Source organism: Equus asinus, chromosome 4, assembly GCF_041296235.1.
Source record: "Equus asinus isolate D_3611 breed Donkey chromosome 4, EquAss-T2T_v2, whole genome shotgun sequence".
NCBI lineage: Eukaryota > Metazoa > Chordata > Mammalia > Perissodactyla > Equidae > Equus > Equus asinus.
The window spans coordinates 52683073-52706559 of NC_091793.1; the positions used below are offsets into that span (position 1 = coordinate 52683073).

Here is a 23487-nt window from a genome sequence, read left to right on the forward strand (position 1 = left end):
GCCATCTTCTCCCCTCCCCTACCTAAAGCCCCAAATAAAAAATCTTCCTTTTATGTTTTCGGGGAGTTTGGGATTTTAGCATTAGCTGCCTTTTCTCCTTGCTCAGTGCTGTGCAATACTAAAGTCCTACTTTCCTCCACTACACCCGGTGTCAGAGATTGGCTTGCTGTGCAACAGGTGAACGAACTCACTTCAGGTTCGATATCATAACCAGATATGAAGTAGATACAAACTAGGGCATAGAAATTATATTTATTATATTTCTTCATTTCATCATTTCTTTAAAATTAAAGAAATTAAAATAGGCTGCCTATTCTCAGGCAGCTCATTCATCAAAAAATTTTAACCAAGAGCAGGGGCTGGGCCCATGGCCTGGTAGTTAAAGTTCCACACCCTTCACTTCAGCACCCAGGTTCACAGGTTCAGATCCCAGGTGCAGATCTACTTCACTCATCAGCCACACTGTGGACAGATCCCACATACAAAGTAGAGGGAAGACTGGCACAGATATTTACTCAGGGCTAATCTTCCTCAAGTGAAAAAAGAAAAAAGAGGAAGATTGGCAATGGATGTTAGCTCAGGGTGAATCTTTCTCACACACACACAAAAATTACCCAAGAGCTGAAATTTGCTTGATTTTGAATTATAATTTGTTTAGAACAATAATTTATAAAACAAAGACTTATGAGACTAACGTAAGATATAATTCAAACATTCACTTCTAATTCTTAGGTTTTTCTCTTATTCTCCACCCACTGGGTTTGGTTTAAGTTTGGAAGAGCTACCCAAGCCAGACTTCAGACAGCCATAGGACAAGAGTGGCAACTACTGCATGTACCTGTATAAAGTTCAAATTTATAATTTTGTAATTTCTTTGTATATCCTGGAGATGATAGTAGATGCATATGAATGGTATAACTATTAGACATATTTTCTTATGCTCATGTGAGGACTAGAATTTTCTTCCACCATAAAGATATGAATTATACTTTGAGATATTTCTAAATTCATATAAGTTAGATTCACTGAAAAAGTATGAACCACCCATGGTCTCTGTCTTTGAGGGACTTGCAGTCTAATGTGTTAGACTAAGAGACAGATAACATGTATCCAATATAATGTGTTAAGCCTAAGATAGAGACACACATTGTGGTGATAGTTGGGGAAGATTCGGAAGTTCAAAAGAGCTGGGGGGAAAAATTGAGCCACTAAATAGCAGGTTGTGTGAGGAGAAGCCATTTGGGGATACTAGAGCAGAGAAACGAGGCTGTAAATGAATGCAGGGGCCAGTTCACAGCATTTTTGTACGCCATGCTGTGCAGATGGAGCTTCACCCTGTGGCAATAGGGAGCACTCGCACAGATGTGGTGTGGTCATATTTACATTTCTCAGGCAGCTGTTGAAAGATTGGTTGGGAGGTAATAACACTGGATTGGGACCATCAACAAGGTGCCTTTAGAGAGTACAGATGAGAGATGACAATGATTGGAACTAGGGCAGTGATAACAGATGGGGAAAGGAGGGATTGAAGAAATATCTAAGACATAAAATAAGCAGGACTTGGTGACTGATTTGATGCCAGGAATGAGGAATAGATATTTATCTCAGACAAATAGACAAATGATGTTGCTTTTAACTGGGAGAAGGGATTGCCAAAAAAAAATTGTTTCATCTGTTTAAATAAAAACATTCTTGAATGGAAAGATTTAGTTGCTCCCATTGTCAAGAAAGGTGAGAAAGATCATGGAACTACAGCTACGTCTCACTTTGCACTAAAATTAGTCTTCAACAACAGGACAGTTAGGGAATGACTCAAATTGCAAGTAGGTTATTTTGCTTCAGCAATGTTTTTTTAGGAATGTGACCACTCCAATGTATTTAAATGCACATTAACAGATCATAAACTGCTCAAAAGAGAAGCTAAGGGGAAGAGATGGGCACAGGTAGAGAAATTTAGAACGAATACCAGAAGTCACTTCCAAGTGAAGATCAGAGCGTATTCTTAAAATTTTTGCTCCACAAAAATACTCCTCTGGGGCAGATACAACCTGTAAGAAGCAAGGAACCTCTGTATATGACCAACATAACTTTTGTTACTATGTAGATGTTTTTTGTACAAGAACCTAGCATGAATTTATTGAGCACTTATTCAGCACAAGCTACTGCTGTGAGCAGCTATCTTTTTTTTTGCCCTGAAAATAAGAGGCATATATACATACATAGCTACAAAAAACAGGTAACAGTGGAATCTTGGGCAAAGTACTTAGTTTCCTTAGACTTCACATTGATCATTTCTGTAATTAGATCATTGAATTCTAAGGGCCTTTCCAACTCTGTGACTCTGTGACATCAATGGGAGAACCCAATCACACTTCACCATAATAAAACACATTAACTCCTAGAAAGCTTAATATTTTAAATTTTTTCCCAACCTACATAGTGATGTCCTCACAGTTTTTAGGAACAATGATGAGATAATTAAATCATTGGACTCCTTTACCTTAAAGCAAACGACACAAAATTTGACATGATATACTATCCATGGTAGATGTCATGTTCTAAGAATATAGACTTTTTCAACAATAAAGGTGGGATTCCAGAAATGCTCCATCCATCATCATCATCATACTTTTTACCATACTGATGATAAGACATATTTTTTTGTAAATTAACATTTCTGAAAATGAGGTGCATCTCATAATAATTTGGTATTGTCAACAATTCTTTTCCTCCTTCTAAAGTTTTACTAAGTTGATGGTGAATATGAGAACTGCAGAAATAACGAGGTAATCAGAACTACCACTTATCAAGACTCAGAGCTGCTTCTAGGCACCATGCTAAATGGCACCAAATTATTAAATGGAGCAACTGGCCTTGGAAGCCAGTTCTGCCTCCTTTGCTTGAATGAGCCATAAACAGGTATCAAAGCGACAACGGGTGCTGGGCGTCCCACAGAGTTTACTTTGGGTTTTATTTTAAATTACTACAAGATCACATGAAAAAATATTTCAGGTGGCCAAATGTAATTTGTTTTGTGCCTCTTATATAAAATAATGGCAGGAAAGTATAATCAATCTTTTCTAGGAAAGATTTCCAGCTAGACCTGTGATTCTCGATTTCCCTGTGGTAAACTGACAGTTAAGAGAAACAGAAAAACCAACTGAGTAATTGCAGGTCATAGTAAAAACCCAATGCAGCAAAGACCATCTTTGAGAAAAAGAAAAGAAAAATGAACTCTCTTTAATGTGAAATATGCTAGTTGATGCACATGCTCTCTCTCCTATTCCTTCTTTTACTAAATATGTTAGAAGAAAATAGCTTTTTAACCAAATATAATTTCAAATGATTTTCCTGACCAGTGGGAAAGCTGTAAAAGCCTGACTGCCATTTTTGATGAATGCTAATGGGTGATTAAATCTGATCTTCATACACACTTCATGGAAGAGTCCAGCTGAGCTACTAAGCATTTGCAAACCCCGTAGTGACTGGAGGTTTCACCTGGGAATATAGTGGAGTCAAGCGTTGGAGTAGGGCAGGGAGAAAGGCCAATCTTAAAGCCAGCTCCTAAGGTCAAAATCACTATAATAAAAATTCCATTAAAAATGTTATATCCATAATAAACTCATATTTATGCACACTCACATTTGAGATCTGCTGTCAACTTGAAGGAAAGATCAAAGCACAGATATCTAGGTATTCTGCCTTAAAGTTAATTATAAAGTATCTGGTGATTAATTGCTAGGGTAGGTGGAGACAACATCAATGCATTGCCCAACGCCAGAGGGCACAATTCACATGCTATCCATGTAGATATTATCTCCTGAGACTGTCTGATGATGAGTCTGTGCAACGCTACACTGAGGCTCTGGATGGAGAAGTTTAAAGGAGTACTGCTTGCCTGCAGGATTAATCCCCCTTCTACTTAATATGGAACCTCTATAAAGTAACTGCACGCTAACAGAATTGTCCATTTGCCTAACAATTAGGGGGAATCATACTTTACACAATGTGACTCTACTATGAGACATGAGCTATTTGCCAAAGCAAGCTTTCTTCTCTCAGGCTCCCTGCTGATGTCTTCCCGGAATGAGAAATACAATAAGAGGAGCAGAATTATGCCACTTGTTACATCTTTATTACTTGGAAACAGAGGTTCAGACACATTTTTATGAAGTGTCACTTGGAAGTTGGGAACGCCTGGGGCTCCTATTCACACTTACCTATTGTAGGATCAAAAAAGGAAAACTCATATTAATAATACCTACTGCTATTTATTAGGCACTTAAGCTAGGCACATTTTTATAAATATGATCGCATTTACAACATCCCTGCAAGGCAGAGACTATCACCATTATGTATCAATGAGGAAAATGAGAGTAGAAAATTTGAGTCATTTATCCAAGGTCCTGGCTAGTTAAGTAGGAGGACTAGTATTTGAACCCACATCTGTGGGACTTCATTATCACCTTCTTTGTACTGCAAAATGGTGGAAAAGATGACTTTGGCTTAACATGAGAAAGCATTTTTTAAAAATATAGCTAACCAACAGTGAAACTGGCTTATGAGGCAGTGAACTCTGATAATTACATATAATAATTATGTACATCCATGTGCAGAGCACTTTACAGTTGTAAAATAACTTTCACATAATGATCTCATTCAGCCTATATAGCCCTGTGGGTCAGACACTATTTTAATTCCCATTTAATATGAATTCTGTAAACGCAAATCTTGGATTAATATAGAGACTTGATTTAGATATTTACAAAAACAAGTTTCTGTTTTAAAATCCTATGGTTTCCTGAAGCTGTGAAGGAAAAATGTTTGAGCGTGGGGACTTTCCAGGTTACTTGCTGAATCTAGACTGTGTTGTAACTCACCCTTACTAAACCATAAATAGTTCGTCCAGCATCAGCTGTATTTGGTGGCACAGGGCCACGGACCTCCAAGTACTGCCAGTATCCTCGTATGGAGAGCTGCGTTCCCCTGCAAGAGTCAGTAAAACCCGAGAAACAGCTATCTGGGACGAAGTGCGTGCAGGCATAGACACAAATATCCTCAACTGGGAACTGAAAATCTACAAATTCAGGTCTCTCTCCTATAAACACCTTATTGAACTCCAAAAGGCTGATATAAAGGTTAATTTATCTTAGCCATTCTCAGAAAGCAATTCAGATGGCCAAAAGCTGTTTCTAGAGCAAAGAGTAGATACAATGGGAACCCTAAAGACTATTACCCAATCAAAATAAAGCGAACGTAATCAGCATGTCTAAGATCCCCTCACCAGAGATTTCACAATCAAATCACATTAACTTTTTAAAAAATATATTTTGACAACAGTTTTAGATTTACAGAAAATTGAGAAGATAGTACAGAGAGTTCCCATATACCTAGCACTCAATTTCCTCTACTATTAACATTTTACATTGCTGAGGTATATTTGTTAAAATTCATGAATCCACCTTGATATATTAACTAAAATCCATATTTCATCCCTATTTCCTCAGTTTTTAACCAATGTTTTTTTCTGTCCTAGACCTCATTCAGGATACCACAATACGTTTAGTTGGCATGTCTCCTCAGGCTCCTCTTGGCTATGCTAGTTTCTCACATTCTCCTTGATTTTGATGACCTTGACAGTTTTGAGGAGCACTGGGAAAGCATTTTTTAGGATGTTCATCTATTGGGATTTCTGATGATTGTACTGGTGTTATGGGCATTTAGAGGAAGACTACAGAGGCAAAGTGCCATGTTCCTCACATCATATCAAAGGTACATAGTGTCAACATGATTTATCACTGCTGATGTTGATCTCGATCACCTGGCTGAAGTAGTGTTTGTCAGGTTTCTCTACTGTAAAATTTCTCTTTTCCCATCCCTTCCCCTCCCTCTACTTTCCATACTGTACTCTTTGGAAGGTAGTCACTACATGTAGCCCACACGTAAGGAATGGGGAGTAAGGTTCCCAACTTTAGGATAGAGTGTCCACATAATTTATTTGGAATTCTTATGCATGTGAGAGTAGTCTATTCTCCCAATTTATTTAATTTTGCAAGCCTTGTTTTATGTCAGTATGGGCTCATGGATATTTATTTTATACTTTGGACTATAATACAATACCACTTTATTTTCTTGTTCAAATTGTTCCAGCTTTGGCTACTGGGAGCTCTTTCAGTTGACTTCTTTATGTCACTTTGATATACTCCCACAAAAGCGTTTTATTTTGCTTTTTTGAGAACTTCCTTATTTTATGGCACTACAAGATGCTCCAGGATCATCTTGTGCATTTCTTCTTCTAGAATCAGCCATTTCTCCAAGGGTTTGATTGGAGAACGGTATTAGAAACCAAGATCTGGGTGCTCAGTATGCTCCTTGCTACCAGGATATCCTTGCTTTTAGTCCCCCTCAACTGACAGAACAGAGAAATATATGTGTGTGCATACTACTCCATATATCTATGTGTATCTATAAATATTTCTATATTTAACCATCTATATTTATATTAAGCTAAACATGAATTCAAGGAGATGCCTTCAATTCTAATCCATTACCACACGGATCATTCTAGCATCCTCTCCTTCCTTATCTATAAATTCATTCCAACAAGATCACATGAACTTTTAATTTCCAAGTTTTAGTGATACTCTCACCACCACCACCATCACCAGCACCACCACCACCACTACCACCCTAACATGATCTTAGACCCTTTAAAAGTACATTTAAGTTAATTTTGGGAGTCCCCAAAAAGTGTCTACAAATGGGTGGGTCAGACACAGCCACAATGTGAATGGAATCTGCTCTATTTCTTTTCTTTCCCAGGTTTCAGTTGCTGGTAGGGCACTTCCATAGCCAGAAAAATCATTCAGTTACCTTGTTAGAAGTTTCATAGCTGACAAGTTTTGGCAGGAGATTTAGTCTTGCTTTACAGAATTTAGGGTCATAAAAATAGTGTCAGGTGTCACAGAGAGGGCTCTGGGAACTATTTATAATAAATGCAGTATTAGATGGACTTTACTTATGTTCAATGGATAGCCACAGCACTTGTAGCAGTACAATAAGGGGATTTATTTAAAGTAGCAAAAGGAACAGCAACAGTGGGGCCATATCTTGGGCTTACAAAATGTACAAGGGAAAACACACAGCTTTGTTGGAGTACTTCTAATGTTACCCAAATTAAAATAAAATAGCATATTAAACACTGCATGGAAAAAATGAAAAGAAACATCAATATTATATAAAATATCTTAAACACTTCTGGAGAAAGAAAGTGGACTATCTAAATAGAAGCAAGAAATTGGTTGGTACAGGTTTCTTATCAGCAAATTAGATATAAGAAAACATTAAGTGATATCATCAAAGCTCTGAGGAAAATGTCTATAAATCCACACTTTCATATCCAGCTAAGCTATTAATTGTGTATAAACACAACATAAAATTGTTTTCAGACATGTGAGTCCTCCAAATATACTGCCACAAAACCATATTAGAAATAATCAGTAGAGGATTTATTCTCAGATTTTAAAATGAATCTATTAAAGTAGTTAAAGGAAATACAGCAAGCTAAGACAGCTGAAATGATTCTTAATACATTTATTAATTTAAAAATAATTGACAATTAGTGGAATTAAAATCCCAAATGATATCAACATAGCAATGAAATCAGCAGGGGAGGGAAGAAATAAAAGAGGAATGTTCTCATTTCCTTTATAGGTATTTCTTGAACTTTTTACAGCTTAATGTATTCTGATATTTCTTGTGAAACTTAAAATATAAAAAATCAAGATTTTATAATAAGTAAATGTAAAATAGTACCTGAAAATTCTCACTGAATTTCCTGCATACTTTTGAGGAAGGGATGTAGATGTTCATGGAGCATATTAAATATTATGTGGGATGCTCCTTAAATTTCAATTTAAGACAATTGTTAAATGCTGTCATTAAGAACACAAAAGTGCCCATTCTCTTTCAAAATACATGCTGATAATTCAAGATCATTTTCATGAAGAATTAAGGGAGGAAAAAATGACTTTTCAACAGAAGCACATAAAAAAGAAAAAAATTTAAGTAGGCAGCCAAGTCTTAATGTTCTGAAAGCCTTGAAAACCGATTAGCCAGAATAACTTTTACACTCAACTGAATGAGCCAAAAAATGGCTGATAAGTCATCAATATTTCTTATAGTTTATCATTGGACATACATTTAAAATACATATTTTTTTAACTATGAGTTTTTCTATTGTCTTTTATAGTTTCTTTCTTTCTTTCTTTCTTTTTTTTTTGAGGAAGATTAGCCCTGAGCTAACATCTACTGCCAATCCTCCTATTTTTGCTGAGGAAGACTGGCCCTGAGCTAACATTCATGTCCATCTTCCTCCACTTTATATATGGGATGCCTACCACAGCATGGCTTGCCAAGTGGTGCCATGTCCGCACCCAGGATCCAAACCAGCGAACCCTGGGCTGGCAAGGCAGAACATGTCAACTTAACTGCTACACCACGGGGCCGGCCCCTTTTATAGTTTCCTTTAATTGAAAAAACCACCTTCCTTTTTATGTTTAAACAGTGTTACAAATACATTCATCATACTTAGTGACAAAGGTTATTTAGTCTTGCTTTACAGAATTTATGGTCATAATTACATTCATCATACTTAGAATATAATTACATACAAAATTAAATACACATGGGTGTATGCATTATTGAAAATCAGGAAAAACATTTACTTCAAGTCAGTGTAAGAAACACTAACACTATAGAGAACTCATTCATTAAGAAACAGGCTGTTTACTTCATCTCTTTCATGAATGACCTCAAGTTATTATGACGATGATTCCACTTGCCCATCTAGTGTTCCAGTGCCCTGACTGCTTTGAGCTCTCTTAAAAGTTAGAGTTATATAGTTTATTTATTCTACATTAGCTTTCTTTCATGCCATCAGTGTTGAAGAAATGGAAGGGCAATGACAAAATATGGTAGAAAGGTCCAACTTCAATTTCGGTGATCTAGTAAAACTTTCCTGTCCAAAACTGGTCAAAACCACTGACTGTGAAACCATTCATGATAGGACATAATGATACAACACACAAAATCATGGCTATAAAATAGTGATAGAAAAGTCAATTACATTTCCATATTTATTTTCATATTTACATTATTTATTTTAGAATTTTGATGGAAATTGGACAACAACAGATCACTGTGCCACTCTCTTTCTACCTTATGCCTTGGAAAAAGGCTAAGACCCTGAAGTGCTAAGAGCTTCTCCATAGGCCATGTTTTCTCAGAAGATTAGAATGGCAAGGAGGCAATAATTATAGGTCTCTATAAGTATTGCCTATTGATAAAGGAACACACAAATGGAGACATACAAAGAATATTATAGACTATGTGTTAATCATGTATTTGGACAGGAACATGAATGGAGATGTGAAAGCACATTCCAGACTACTCATTATAATGTATCTGAGATCTATTATCTAGCGTGTCATTTACATACAGCCTAAATACTTCCAGTCAATAAAAAGTAGAAGTCATATGAGCAGGAATATAATCAAAACATTGTCTATTTAGATAATCAAATGATAGCTGTTTTCTTCATTATTACTAGATTCAATTTGTTCATTCATTTAATAAGTATTTACTGTGCATGTTCTATAGGCCCAGCAATGTTTTAAGAACTGAGAATACAAGAGTGAATGAAACAAAGTCCTTGTTCTCATAGAGCTAACATTCTAATTGGAAGATTAACTAATTAACTAATAATTATAATGTATTGATAAGTACTATGAACAATAAAGCAAGATAATGAGATAACGAGTGAGAAGGTGTTCTTTTGAGAAGGGTAGGCAGAGAAGACCTTTTTGAAGAGGTGCCATTTGAGCAGAAAGCTGCATAAAATACAGGAGTAAGCCTCATGTATAGCTGGGGGTAGGACATTTTAGGTGGAGAAAAATAAATGCAAAGGTCCTGAGGCAACCACACATGGAGTTTTCAAAAACAATAATTTAAGTGTTTAAAGTCTGTTGGCAGTTTGAAGGTAAAGGGGCTTTACAAAAAATATTTTTGCAGAAAATATATTTTAAAAATATTTTCCTTTATTTAAAAATAAACAAATGACTCCCTTTCACCTCTATCGGTGGCAGCTAAAGTCTTGTCACAGAAAACTTTACTCTTATCAAACGGCTAGTATTTATAATGTAAAAATAAATGCATTTTTCCTATAAAGAAATATAAAATTTTTATGCCACACTGGTAATTTCTTCTAATGTATATTGTACAAAAAGTTTTCATAGAAGCTATTAACTTCAGAGTAACAAAATTTATAGAGTCTAAGGGGAATGGAATAATCATTTATTGGACCAGATTCTCCTGCATGCATAATTCATTTACTCATTATTATAACATAGTAAGGTAGGTGTTATTGACCTCATTTTGGAGATCAAAAATCTAAAGCAACACAGGCTTGTGTAACTTGCACCAGAGTGCATGCAAGTGGTGACTGTAGTTTATACACTGATTCTGAGAGATTCCAAAGTTTATACCTCACACACTTGCAAGCATTCACCAGTAATTAAAACAATGCAAGTAAATTTAGGTTTTTTTAAAATCTATCCAACCCATTTGCAAAGATTAAAAAAATAATGTTAACACCTACTGTTGACTAGGTTATAGAGAAACGCTGTTACAGGTTGCTATTTAAAGAACAAACTGATGCTATATTTAGAGGGACAAATTTCACATAATACAATATAACATGCATGTTATATACAATACAATAGAATATACATGTTTTAAATTGCTAACATTCACTCTTCTAGATATTTACCCTACAGGAAAAAATCAGCCATAGTTCTTTGCTAAGACATTAAAAGCTGAAAATAAAAATTACATATAATATAGAGTGACATGAGCATCATGGGGGAGTGAGTCTTTCCAGGTAATCTCGCCCCTCCACCATACAATGAAAAGACACCCATACTCCAAGAGAGGACATCCAAACACAACACAAACAATGTCACAGAGACCCACACAGCCATAAAACAGAGGACAGAGAGGTTGGAGCCCCCCTCGGAGGAGGTAGAATGAGGTAAGAGAAAACTTTGCAGCTTCCCCTAAAGATTGCAATTTGGGACTGTGGGAGGCCTCTAAGAGGGAAGGAATGGGGGAGGGGACAGTTGTTCACTAGAACATCAAGGATCCCCAAGGGCCCTTGCAGCCTAGGGGTAAGCCCTGTAATGGGGCAAAAGCTTTCACAGGGGTGACCTTATCACTCCAAAACCTCAGGAGAGCAGATAGTGAGAGCAGAGGGAGAAAACTCCTAGAGCAAGCAGGAGAAATAGCCCCACCCTCCACACGCCCAGCACTGGCTCCAGTGCCTGGGATCTTCGCTGAAGACAGACGGCTCAGAATACACAGCTCTTGACCCCCACCCAGTGGCAACAGGTGGTAACTGCAACCAAATAACACCAGGACGGGAAAAAACAGAGCCATGCCCTGTAGAAACATCAAGCATTATGTTAGATCTCCAGAACAGAGAGGAAATGACAAGTACCCAGAAATCAGTCCTGAGGACACAGAAATATGTAGTCTAAATGGCAAAGAATTCAAAATAGCTATCATCAAAAAACTCAGTGAGTGAAAAGAGAATGTAGAGAAACAATTCAATGAGTTCAGGAGCTACTTCACAAAAGAGATTGAAACTATAAAGAAGAATCAATCAGAAATATTAGAGATGGAAGAAATAAAACAAAATATGTATTCCCTGAATGCTCAGGCAGACATCATAGAGAAGTGTATCAGCATAACCAAAGATAGACATGTTGAAATGCTCCAGGTAGAGGAGAGAGAACTAAGACTAGAAAGAAATGATGAAAGTCTCTGAGAAATATCCGACTCAATTAGGAAATGCAACATAAGAATTATAGGTATTACAGAAGGAGAAGAGAAGGAGAATTGAGCAGAACACTTATTCAAAGAAATAATAGCAGACAACTTCCCAAACCTAGGGAAGAAGACGGAAATCCATGTGGAAGAAGCCATCAGATATCCTAAATATGTCAATGTAAAAAGACCTACTCCAAGGCATATAGTAGTGAAACTGGCAAAACTGAATGTCAAAGAAAGAATACTAAGAGCAGAAAGGCAGAAGAAAATAACCTACAAAGGAACCCCTATCAGACTTTCTGTAGATTTCTCTGAAGAAACCTTACAGGCTAGGAGACACCAGAATGACATATTCAAATCATTGAAGGACAGAAACTTTCAGCCAAGAATACTCTATCCAGCAAAATATCCTTCAGGTATGATGGGGAAGTAAAAACTTTCCCAGACAAACATAAGCTAAGGGACTTTGTGAGACCCATCCCAATATGAAATCCTCAAGAAGCCCTCATACCTAAAAAAAAAAGTCGGGGGAAGGGATAACAAAGAATGGAGTAAGGAGATGAAGAAGTAGACAGAATCAGAGCAGCATAGCAAATACTCAAGTATAGCATTAAAGACAAAGGGAAGGAAAACACCAAAAACAAAGGTAATCTTATTTTAACCACAAACTGACAGCACAAGATGGAATAAGTTGTGAGAAAAACAACTTAGGAGGGGAAGAGGAAAAGGACTGAATCGGTTTAGTCCAAGGAAATAAGAGGCCATCACAAAATGGACTATCTTATCCGTGAGATTTTGAATACAAACCTCATGGTAACCCCAAAACAAAAAAGCATAACAGAGACACAAATAATAAATAAGGATGAAAAAAAGAAGGACAACATAAAAAACTACCTAATTTGATTGGTAGGCCAAAATACACAGGACGAGAAACAAAGGAAATGCAGGAGAACTGGAAAATGGGTGATAAAATGGCAGCATTAAGCCCTCATATATCAATAATCACTCAAAATGTAAATGGATTGAATTCTCCAATAAAAAGACAAAGAGTGGTGAGATGGGTTAAAGAAGAAGACCCAACACTATGCTGCTTCCAGGAAACACATCTCAGCTCCAATGACCAACACAGGCTCAGAGTGAAGGGATGGAAGGTGATACTCAAAGTTAATGGCAAACAAAAGAAAGCAGGTGTTGCAATACTTATATCAGACAAAGTAAACTTCAAGATAAGACAGGTAAAGAGAGACAAAGGGGGAAGTATATAATGATCAAAGGGACACTCCATAAAGAAGAAAGAAGAACTTATACAGATCCACGCACCCAACACAGGAGTACCAAAGTACATAAAGCAACTAGCAACAAACATAAAAGAAGATATTAATAATAATATGATAATAGTAGGCGACCTCAACACTCCACTCACATCAATGGACAGATCATCCAGACAGAAAATCAACAAGGAAACAGTGGAATTAAATGAAAAGCTAGATCAGTTGGACTTAATACACATATATAGAACACTCCATCCAAAAACAGCAGAATACACATTCTTCTCAAGTGTTCACAGAACATTCTCAAGGATAGACCATATGTTGGGAAACATATATTGGGAAATAAGTCAAGTCTCAATAAATTTAAGAAGTTTGAAATAATAACAAGTATCTTTTCCAATCACAATGCTACAAAGCTAGAAATTAATTACAAGAAAAAAGCTGAGAAAGGGACCAAAATGTGGAGACTAAACAACAGGCTATTGAACAACCAATGGATCATTGTAGAAGTTAAAAGAGAAATCAAAAAGTATCTGGAGACAAGTGAAAATGATAACATACCATACCCACTCATATGAGATGCAGCAAAAGCCATATTAAGAGGGAAATTCATCGCAATACAGGCTCACCTTAACAAACAAGAAAAATCCCAAATAAGCAGTTTAAACTACACCTAACTGAATTAGAAAAAGAACAAACAAAGCCCAAAGTCAGCAGAAGGAGAGAAATAATAAAAATTAGAGCAGAAATAAATGCTATTGAAACAAAAAAGGCAGTAGAAAGGATCAATGAAAAAAACAGCTGGTTCTTTGAGAAGATAAATAAATGGACAAACCCCTAGCCAGAATTACAAAGAAAAAAAGAGAGAAAGCTCAGATAAATAAAATAAGAAAGGAAACAGGAGAAATAACAATGGCTACCACAGAAATACAATGGATTATAAGAAAATACTATGAAAAACCATATGCCAACAAAAGGGACAATCTAGAGTAAATGGATAAATTCTTATACTCTTACAACCTCCCAAAGCTGAATCAAGAAGAAACAGATAATCTGAATAGACCAATCACAAGTAAAGAGATTGAAACAGTAATCAAAAGCTTCCCAGGAGCCAGCCCTGTGGCCAAGTGGTTAAGTTCACATGCTCCACTTTGGCAGCCCAGAGCTTCACTGCTTCAGATCCTGGGCGCATACCTAGCACTGCTTCTCAAGCCATGTTGAGGTGGCGTCCCACATAGCACAACTAGAAGGACCTACAACTAGAATATACAACTATGTGCTGGGGGGCTTTGGGGAGAAGAAGGAAATAAAATATTTAAAAAGAAAAAAAGAAAGCATCCCAAAGAATAAATGCCCAGGAGCAGACAGCTTCCCTGGGGAAGTCTACCAAACTTTCAAAGAGGATTTAACACCTATCCTTCTCAAGCTATTCCAAGAAATTAGGAAAGATGGAATGCTTCCTAACATTCTACAAGGTCAACATCACTCTGATACCAAAGCCTGACAAGGACAACACAAAAAAGGAAAACTACAGGGCAATATTGCTGATGTGCATAGATGCAAAAATCCTCAACAAAATATTGGCAACCCAAATACAGCAATACATCAAAAAGATCATACATCATGATCAAGTGGGATTTATACCAGGGACACAGGGATGGTTCAACATCTGCAAATCAATGTGATACACCACATTAACAAAATGAGGAGTAAAAACCACATGATCATCTCAATAGATGCAGAGAAAGCATTTGACAAGATCCAACAGCCATTTATGATAAAAACTCAACAAAATGGGGATAGATCTTGATAGATTACCTCAAGATAATAAAGGCCATATATGACAAACCCACAGGCAACATCATACTCAATGGAGAAAAACCGAACACCATCCTTCTGAGAATAGGAACAAGACAAGGACGCCCACTATCACCACTCTTATTCAACATAGCCCTGGAGGTTTTGGCCAGAGCAATTAGGCAAGAAAAAGGAATAAAAGGAATCCAAATAAGGAGTGAAGAATTGAAACTCTTACTGTTTGTAGAGGACATGATCTTATATATAGAAAACCCCCAAAGAATCCATCAGAAAACTATTATAAATATTCAACAATTAGAGTAAAGTTGCAGGGTACAACATCAACTTACAGAAATCAGTTGCATTTCTATATTCTAATAAGAAACTTACAGAAAGAAATTCCATGTACAATCGCAACAAAAAGAATAAAGCATCTAGGAATATATTTAACCAAGGAGGTGAAGGACTTATACAATTAAAACTATAAGACACTATTGAAAGAAATAGATAATGACATAAAGAGATGGAAAGAGATTCCATGCACATGGATTGGAAGAATAAACATAGTTAAAATGTCCATACTACCCAAAGCAATCTACAGATTCAGTGCAATCCCTATCAGAATCAGAATGACATTCCTCAAAGAAATAGAACAAAGAATCCTAAAATTCATATGGGGCAACCAAAGACCCCAAATTGCTAAAGCAATCCTGAGAAAAAAGAACAAAGCTGAAGGCATCACAATCCCTGACTTCAAATGTACTACAAAGCCATAGTGATCAAAACGGCATGGTACTGGTACAAAAACAGACACATAAATCAATGGATCAGAACTGGAAGCCCAGAAATAAACCCACACATATATGGACAGCTAATCTTTGACAAAGGTGCCAAGAACATACAATGGAGAAAAGATCGTCTGTTCAATACATGGTGTTGGGAAAACTGGACAGCCACATGCAAAAGAACGAAAGCAGACCATTGTCTCATGCCATACACAAAAATAAACTCAAAATGGATCATACTTGAAAATAAGTCCTGAAACCATAAAACTCCTGGAAGATAATATAGGTAGTACACTCTTTGACATTGAAGTTAAAAGGATCTTTGCAAATACCATGTCTTATCAAACAAGGGAAACAAAAGAAAAACTAAACAAGTGGGAATTCATCAGACTAAAGATCTTCTGCAGCAAAAGAAACTAGGATCAAAACAAAACGACAACCCACCAAGTGGGAGAAAATATTTGCAAATCATACATCTGATAAGGAGCTAATCTCCATAATATATAAGGAACTCATACAACTGAACAACAAAAAAAACAAACAGGCCAATCAAAAAACAGGCAGAGGATATGAACAGACATTTTTCCAAAGAAGATATACAGATGGCCAATAAACACATGAAAAGGTGTTCAACATGACTAATCATCAGGGAAATGCAAATCAAAACTACAATAAGATACCACCTATGCCAGTTAAAATGGCTATAATCACTAAGACCAAAAATAACAAATGTTGGAGAGGGTGTGGAGAGAAAGGAACCCTCATATGCTGCTGTTGGCAATGCAAACTGGTTCAGCCACTATGGAAAACAGTACAGAGATTCCTCAAAAAACTAAAAATAGAACTACCATACGACCCAGCTACCCCACTACTGGGTATCTACCCAAACAACTTGAAATCAACAATCCAAAGTAACATATGTTCCCCTATGTTCATTTCTGCATTATCCACAATAGCCAAGACATGGAAACAATCCAAGTGCCCATCAACTGACGATTAGATAAAGAAGATACGGTATATGTATACAGTGGAATACTACTCAGCCATAAAAAAAGACAAATTCATCCCATTTGCAACAACTTGGAAGGACCTGGAGGGAATTATGCTAAGCAAAATAAGCCAGACCGAGAAAGACAAATACCAGATGATTTCACTCATATGTGAAATATAAACAAGTACTGGGACAAAGAAAACAGTTCAGTGGTTACCAGGGGAAGCAGGGAGGGGGGTGGGCACAGGGGGTGAAGGGGAGCACTTATGTGGTGACAGACAAGAAATAACATACAATTGAAATTTCACAATGATGCAAACTATTATGAACTCAAACAAAATTACGTATAACAAAAATGTTACACACTTGGTACGTATTGAAATAAATTCTAGCAGATGTATGGAAGGGATACTTTCAATCACTAAAAATCAAGTTCCTCCAAATATTTCTGGATATGGGGCAACACTTAAGAAATATTAAACTAAAAGGATAAGATATGCACAAAATGTTTATCTTCATGTATATTAAAATTGGAAGTAAAAACACTAATATATTAAAAAGAGTAACATCTTAGAAATGAGGTTAGAGGGTTTTAAAAGTTTCTTCTATATTTTTAAAATTCTCTTATATAAGCATACATTATATTTACTCAATACACTAGAAAAAGAAAAACGATATAAGAAACAGCTCACATTGGTTAAAACTAGAGCCATAATCAATTTAGAGGGTTCCAAAATTTAAGAAGTCTACAAAGGAGAGAGAGGAAAATCTTGGCAAACAGGATTGAAGATGCAGTGGCCAAGGCCTCCACTGGAAGCAATGAAAAGTTTCACTTGACTTTTCTCAGTACTTGTGCCTCTATCATCCACTTTCTTGGGTCCCCAGGATTGTCATGAACTAGTGGTTCTGTCCTAAGCCTTGGCCTTGGGTTCTAGAATCAGAGCTTTTCAGAGCCTGAGGTCTCTTTCCCAAGACCATGGTCTTTCCCCAAACACCACCAATTCAAGGTTCACCCTCAGCTCTAACAATTGCATTTCCACTAACTGCTACACCCATTGGTCTCTTCTTTCTCTGAATGCTTTTGCTTTTCAGAAGTTTAGCACTTACAATGAAGTTACAGTATATGTAAAGTTAACGCAAATACCACTCTACTTAGGCAGCATCACGTATGTCATTTTTTTTTTTCAGATTAGCTGGTCTCAAACATAGGCTTACCTTATTTCATGTCCAATTAAAGAAATAGCAATGTGTTCCCATGCTCAAGAAAAAGACTGATCAATAAATTGCAAGCTAACATAGTATACAAAAATATCGTGTGCTATTCTTCAAATGTAAGAAAATTTCAAAGGCAATTTTTAATAAGGTTTATTTTCTACCTACATGCTGGTTTATAGAAGTTATTTATCATATAAGAGTCTATCCACTTAGATCTGTATTGAAATGTATTTGATGTATTTAAACTGACTACAAGCTACTAAGGAGTAAAGTTGGGCATATACATTTTCAACACCCTTGTAAATGCTTAGATTCAAGAGCTAAAACTAACATAAAAAAATGGACTTCCTATCATATGCCAGTTACTTCATGTGCTGGATTATTTCAATCTTCCCACATGGTTGGGGCTGTGTGTGTGTGTGTGTGTGTGTGTGTGTGTGTGCGCATGCATACATGCACATGTGTGTATTCGTTACCCTTGTTTTCTCCAGGAAACCCTAAGGATAGAACAGAATCCTCTGTGAAGCAACAGTGAAAATGAATCAAAGTTTACATAGACTGTCCCCTTGCTTCCAAGTTAAGGATGATGAATATCCTTGAATTTCATGAAAAATGACTGGTGCTTTTCAGAATCCAGCTGAAACCCTCTCCATCTCTCAGTTTATAGGATCCTCGTGGATTAGCTTCTTCTTGCCAGGTCTCCCACTGTCTTTCTTCCTCTTCCCAATTCTCCTTAGACATTGGTCATTTTTTTCCACTCTCCTCAATTCCTTTCCTTTCCTTTCCCCAATGTGTGGTGGATTTCCCACACATTCTCCAGCATCTGGAACAGAAGCACCATGACCAACTGACTCACTGACTTGTTAAAATCTCATTTTCAGCCCCGATATTTCTCCCTGATTCTGATTCCTAAATGTCTCACTAATAAAACTTTTCTAGGCTTTATTCTGATTTATTTGATCAACTGAAATATTTCTATTTGATTCTTATATATTCTTTCCTGAAATTATAGAGATGTGATGATTAGTAGAAATTTATGTTAAAAATATATATACGTATATATTTCTTTTTTTTGTGAGGAAGATTGTCCCCGAGCTAACATCTGTGCCAATCTTCCTCTATTTTGTATGTGGGATGCTGCCACAATGTCTTGATGAGCAGTGTGTAGGTCCACACCCAGGATCCGAGCCTGGGAACTTGGGGGCACTGAAGTGGAGCACATGAACTTAACCACTACAACACCAGGCAGGCCCCAGTAGAAGTTTCTATACATACTATTCCTATATATTATTTTGTAGAAACATATTCAGATATTTTCTTGGTAAATTACCACAGACATAAAATTTGAGTTGGGTAATAACAAAAGATTATATATGTATTTACTTATTTCCTATCTAAAAGTGACGCACAAAACAGAAATGAACACACACATCATACATCAATTTATTCCTTCATCACATTGTATGCCTTATAGTTGCCTCTTGCCATCAAGTCTGACCCAACTCCTGGAGATCCTATAAATGAGTGACATCCACAATGTCCTGTCCTCAACAGCCCTACTCAGCTTCTGCAGGTTCATGACTATGGCTTTCTTTATGGAATCAATCCATCTCATACTTGGTCTTCCTCTTTTGCTGATGCCTTCTACTTTTCCCAACATTATTGTCGTCTCCAAAGAATCCTGCCTTCTCATAATGGGCTCAAAGCAGGACAGCCTCAATTTTACCATTTTTGCCTCTGGCAACAGTTCAGATCTAATTTGCTCTAGTATCCACTTGTTCATCTTTCTGACAATCCAGGGTATCCATAGGGCTGTCCTCCAATACTCTATTTCAATTGAATCAAGTTTTTTCCTGCTAGCCTTCTTCACTGTCCAGTTTCACGCCCATACATAGTAATTGGGAATACGATGGTGTCATCTGTGAACCTCAGATTGTTGCTATTTCTTCCACCAGTTTTGACTCCTCCTTCATACTAGCATACCTAGTATGTGTTAAACACTAGAAATATATCGATGGGCAAAAATCACAAGTTTTGCCCCCATAACATTTGTGGCCTAGTGGGAAAAAAAGGCATTCAACAAATGATTATAATAATAAACATGTTATTAAAAATTGAGATATGGTTCTTAATGAAAGGAACACGATATCAAAAGATAGCATAAAGCAGAGGAAACTGTCTAGATGTGGGGATTGGAAGTGGTCACGGAAGTTGGTCCTGAGGAAGTAAACACTGAGCTAAAATCTGAAAATGAGTAAGAATTAACCAGGTTAAGAGCAAGGGAAGAAAGCGCCAAATAGAAATGGCACTTTCGGAAATCCTGAGGAGGGAGGAGCACGCCATGTTCAAAATGGCTGACATGACCAAGATCGCACTATTGAGACAAATTTTCTCGTACTCAATAAATGATCATGGACATAATGGCATTGCATTGGGTGATTAATTTCACAAAAACCATCACTATCAGGAGATACTTTTCAATACAAAATTGTTTTTATTTGACGTTTATTGCCTCAAATAGGGTATTTACTTACTATATGTCAAGAACTTTATAGTATTATTTAATGGAGTCCTATAACAACTGGGGAATTAATGTAGTTTCCTTATGGTCACAGGGCTCATAAGGGACGAACGTAAGAAATGAATCAGCCCTGCCCAAAGCCCAGCTTCCTTCCACGACCTCACTCCCACATAAGAATTAGGACCTGCATCCCCACTCTTCTTAAGTGATCATTGCAAATGGCTTACATTGATCTGCAAGGGCAGCCTTCACAAAGTGATGTTGAAGGCGCCCATACAATTATCTAAATTAACCAGGCCTCATGCAAGAGTTGAGATTTTTTAGGAGGACCTATTTTTAGCCCATAAGAACATTTCCCCTGGCTCTGTTTCTCTACATTATAATCCAGTGATCTCAGCAGCTGTTTATTTTTCTCAAGATCTTCTTAATTTTAATAGCTCTCTGAATTAAAGCCGCCTGCAAAGTCTGAAGACTGGAAGAAAATGACAAACTTTGTTTTACAACAGAACCAGCAACTCCTTAATGTAGAGTCTATGCCAGAGATGAAGGACAGTATCTGGCACGTGCTGACGCCACTCTCTAGTCTTCTCCAGTGCCTGACCTAGACACCTCCATACTTGAATGGCCTTGGCACCCTGAAACCCACTAGGTCAGCACAGTCCACAGCTGCAGGCACCCTACTTTTACACTGTTTGCGACCTGAGGGGTGGAGTCATGGCAGCTCCCCAGGTGTATATACCGTATTATCACAAAAGGAGTTTTTTGCTATATTACAGTTTCTCAAATTAATTACTTTAGTGTTTGGTTTTTATTACACCTCTGGGTCTACTCAAGGGTTTTGTGTCAAAGTTCTAGGGATGGCCTGTCTACCAGGCTCAGACACGTTCACATTTTATTCTCATGCTCTAGAATATTCTACATGTCTGATTCTGTTTATAAGCACATCATCTGTTCCACTCCTTTCCTCACACCCATCTATTCATTATTCTTCAGGGGCCACTCATCACTCATCTCCTTGTAACCATTAGGCTAATTCACTTACTTTATATGCTAATTTCACTTACTTTAAAGTACAACCCTTAAGATTTTATATACTAAGCTATATATATATATATTTTTCTCACTGAGGAAGATTGGCCCTGAGCTAACATCTGTGCCAATCTTCCTCTGTTTTGTATGTGGGATGCCTCCACAGCATGGCTAACAAGTGGTGTAGGTCCCTGCCTGGGATCTGAACCTGTGAGCCTGGGCCACTGAAGCAAAGTGTCCCAAACTTAACCACTATGCCACAGGGCTGGCCCCATACTAACCTATATTTTAATAACAACTTCTGCATATTTCTAAATTCAATTAAGCCCTGTATATGCATTTCAGCTTAGAAATGACAGGCACTCTTTTAGAGAAAATATTAGTGGAAATCAACATATAATAAATACTATTGTCAAGAGGAACAAAGAATAATTATGTGTCTTGGACTTCAGCTACTTCCACCTTGAATAGCTGCATTTTTCATTTCTAAATTCTGGCTACCTTTTAAACTGTTAAATTTATTTCTTGTTTTGACTGTCATGTTACTAAGTTTAATTCTCATCAAGTTATTTGCATGTTCTACAGAACAAATTTATCTGTTCACAGTTTTATCTGGTTACATTGAAGAGGAGGCTAAGTATAGGTGAGAGGTTTTCAAGAATTTATCTTCATTGGGGATGGGTGTTTCTTGTTATTTGATGGGAGAATTTAGCTATAGAGCAAAGCTTTCATTGGATATTAAGAGGATTTCTTTCCATTTGAAACTATTAAATGAGTTATTCAAGAGTTAGTTATTCACTGAGTTATTTGAGAAGAATATAGAGCAGCGGCATATCTTCCATGGCTCAGACTTATGAGGTTTTTAAATCCTAATCGAACAGCAATCTTCTTTTAACCAACCAACAGAGTAAATTTGTCTCAAGTCCCTTCTCAAAATTTTTATGATTATAATTAAACTGATTATAATTCAAATCTTAGCTATCGGTCTTGATGTGGGAAAGAAGAAAATGTTTGGTTCAGCATCGTGTGGTTGCTAGATCATCTGGCTTCTCTGATTCAAATCCAAGCACCTCTATGGCTGCACAGACCAGGAGGCCTGTGGAATGTGCATGAGCTAGTAGCCACTTAAGTTAACTCCCTCCTATTGTACCAAAGTCTTTTTAAAAAACACCTTTCTTGTATCCAGTATCATTTTATGAGCCCTCAAAACTCTTCTAGTTAAACCTTAAGCCTTATGTATTCAATCTTAATTCTTCAATAGAATGTAGAAAGATGATATTCTAACATCCACGCAATTCCTCTACTACTTAATATTCATATTTTATCTAAGTTGACAAATAACATTAATATAACTGTGTCCAGGAATTGTTTTTTTCTTGTGGATTTAGAGTTTTGTTATTTGTAAAGTTAAAATATTTTCTGTTTTCAAATCATATGCTTAGAATTTTATTAATTATTATTCATAAAATGTATTTGCAAACAAATAATGGAAAATGTTATCACACATGTTTTGGTGGCAGGCTGACAAACTCCCACAATGTGAGGTCAATGGGCAACAGTCCAGAGCAGCAGGCTATCTTCTCGTGCATTTAAAAATATGTACAGTGATTACCTACTAGGCATAAAGTAAGGAATCTCAAAGCTTAGGGAAAAGGGGAAAATGGGAAATTTCATTTCACAGTTGTCACTGAGAAAACAGCTTAGAATGACCACCAATATGTATAGAGAAGAAGAGAAGAAATCAGTTATTTTATGTTGTAGAAAGTTCTACAGAAGTTTTGTTCATTCATTTGTGGCTAAATTCATTATCTTACAACTTATAAGCATCCCTAAATATTACTCTTAACAACATTGCCTTAAATTATAATATACAAAAAATTTAAACAGAATTTTTAATACTACTGCCAACAGCAGTAACCAAATAGATTTCAAGGGATCAAACATTAACTAACGAGCACATTTCCTGTATTTCAGAGATACTGTAGTTCCAAA

The 23487-nt window shown here is 36.6% G+C and overlaps 1 protein-coding gene across 7 annotated transcripts in view; it reads right to left on the reverse strand.

Moving 5' to 3' along the window:
* NAV3 (neuron navigator 3) overlaps positions 1–23487 on the reverse strand; it is a 775925-nt gene that overhangs the window by 295126 nt on the left and 457312 nt on the right. The window lies entirely within an intron of this gene.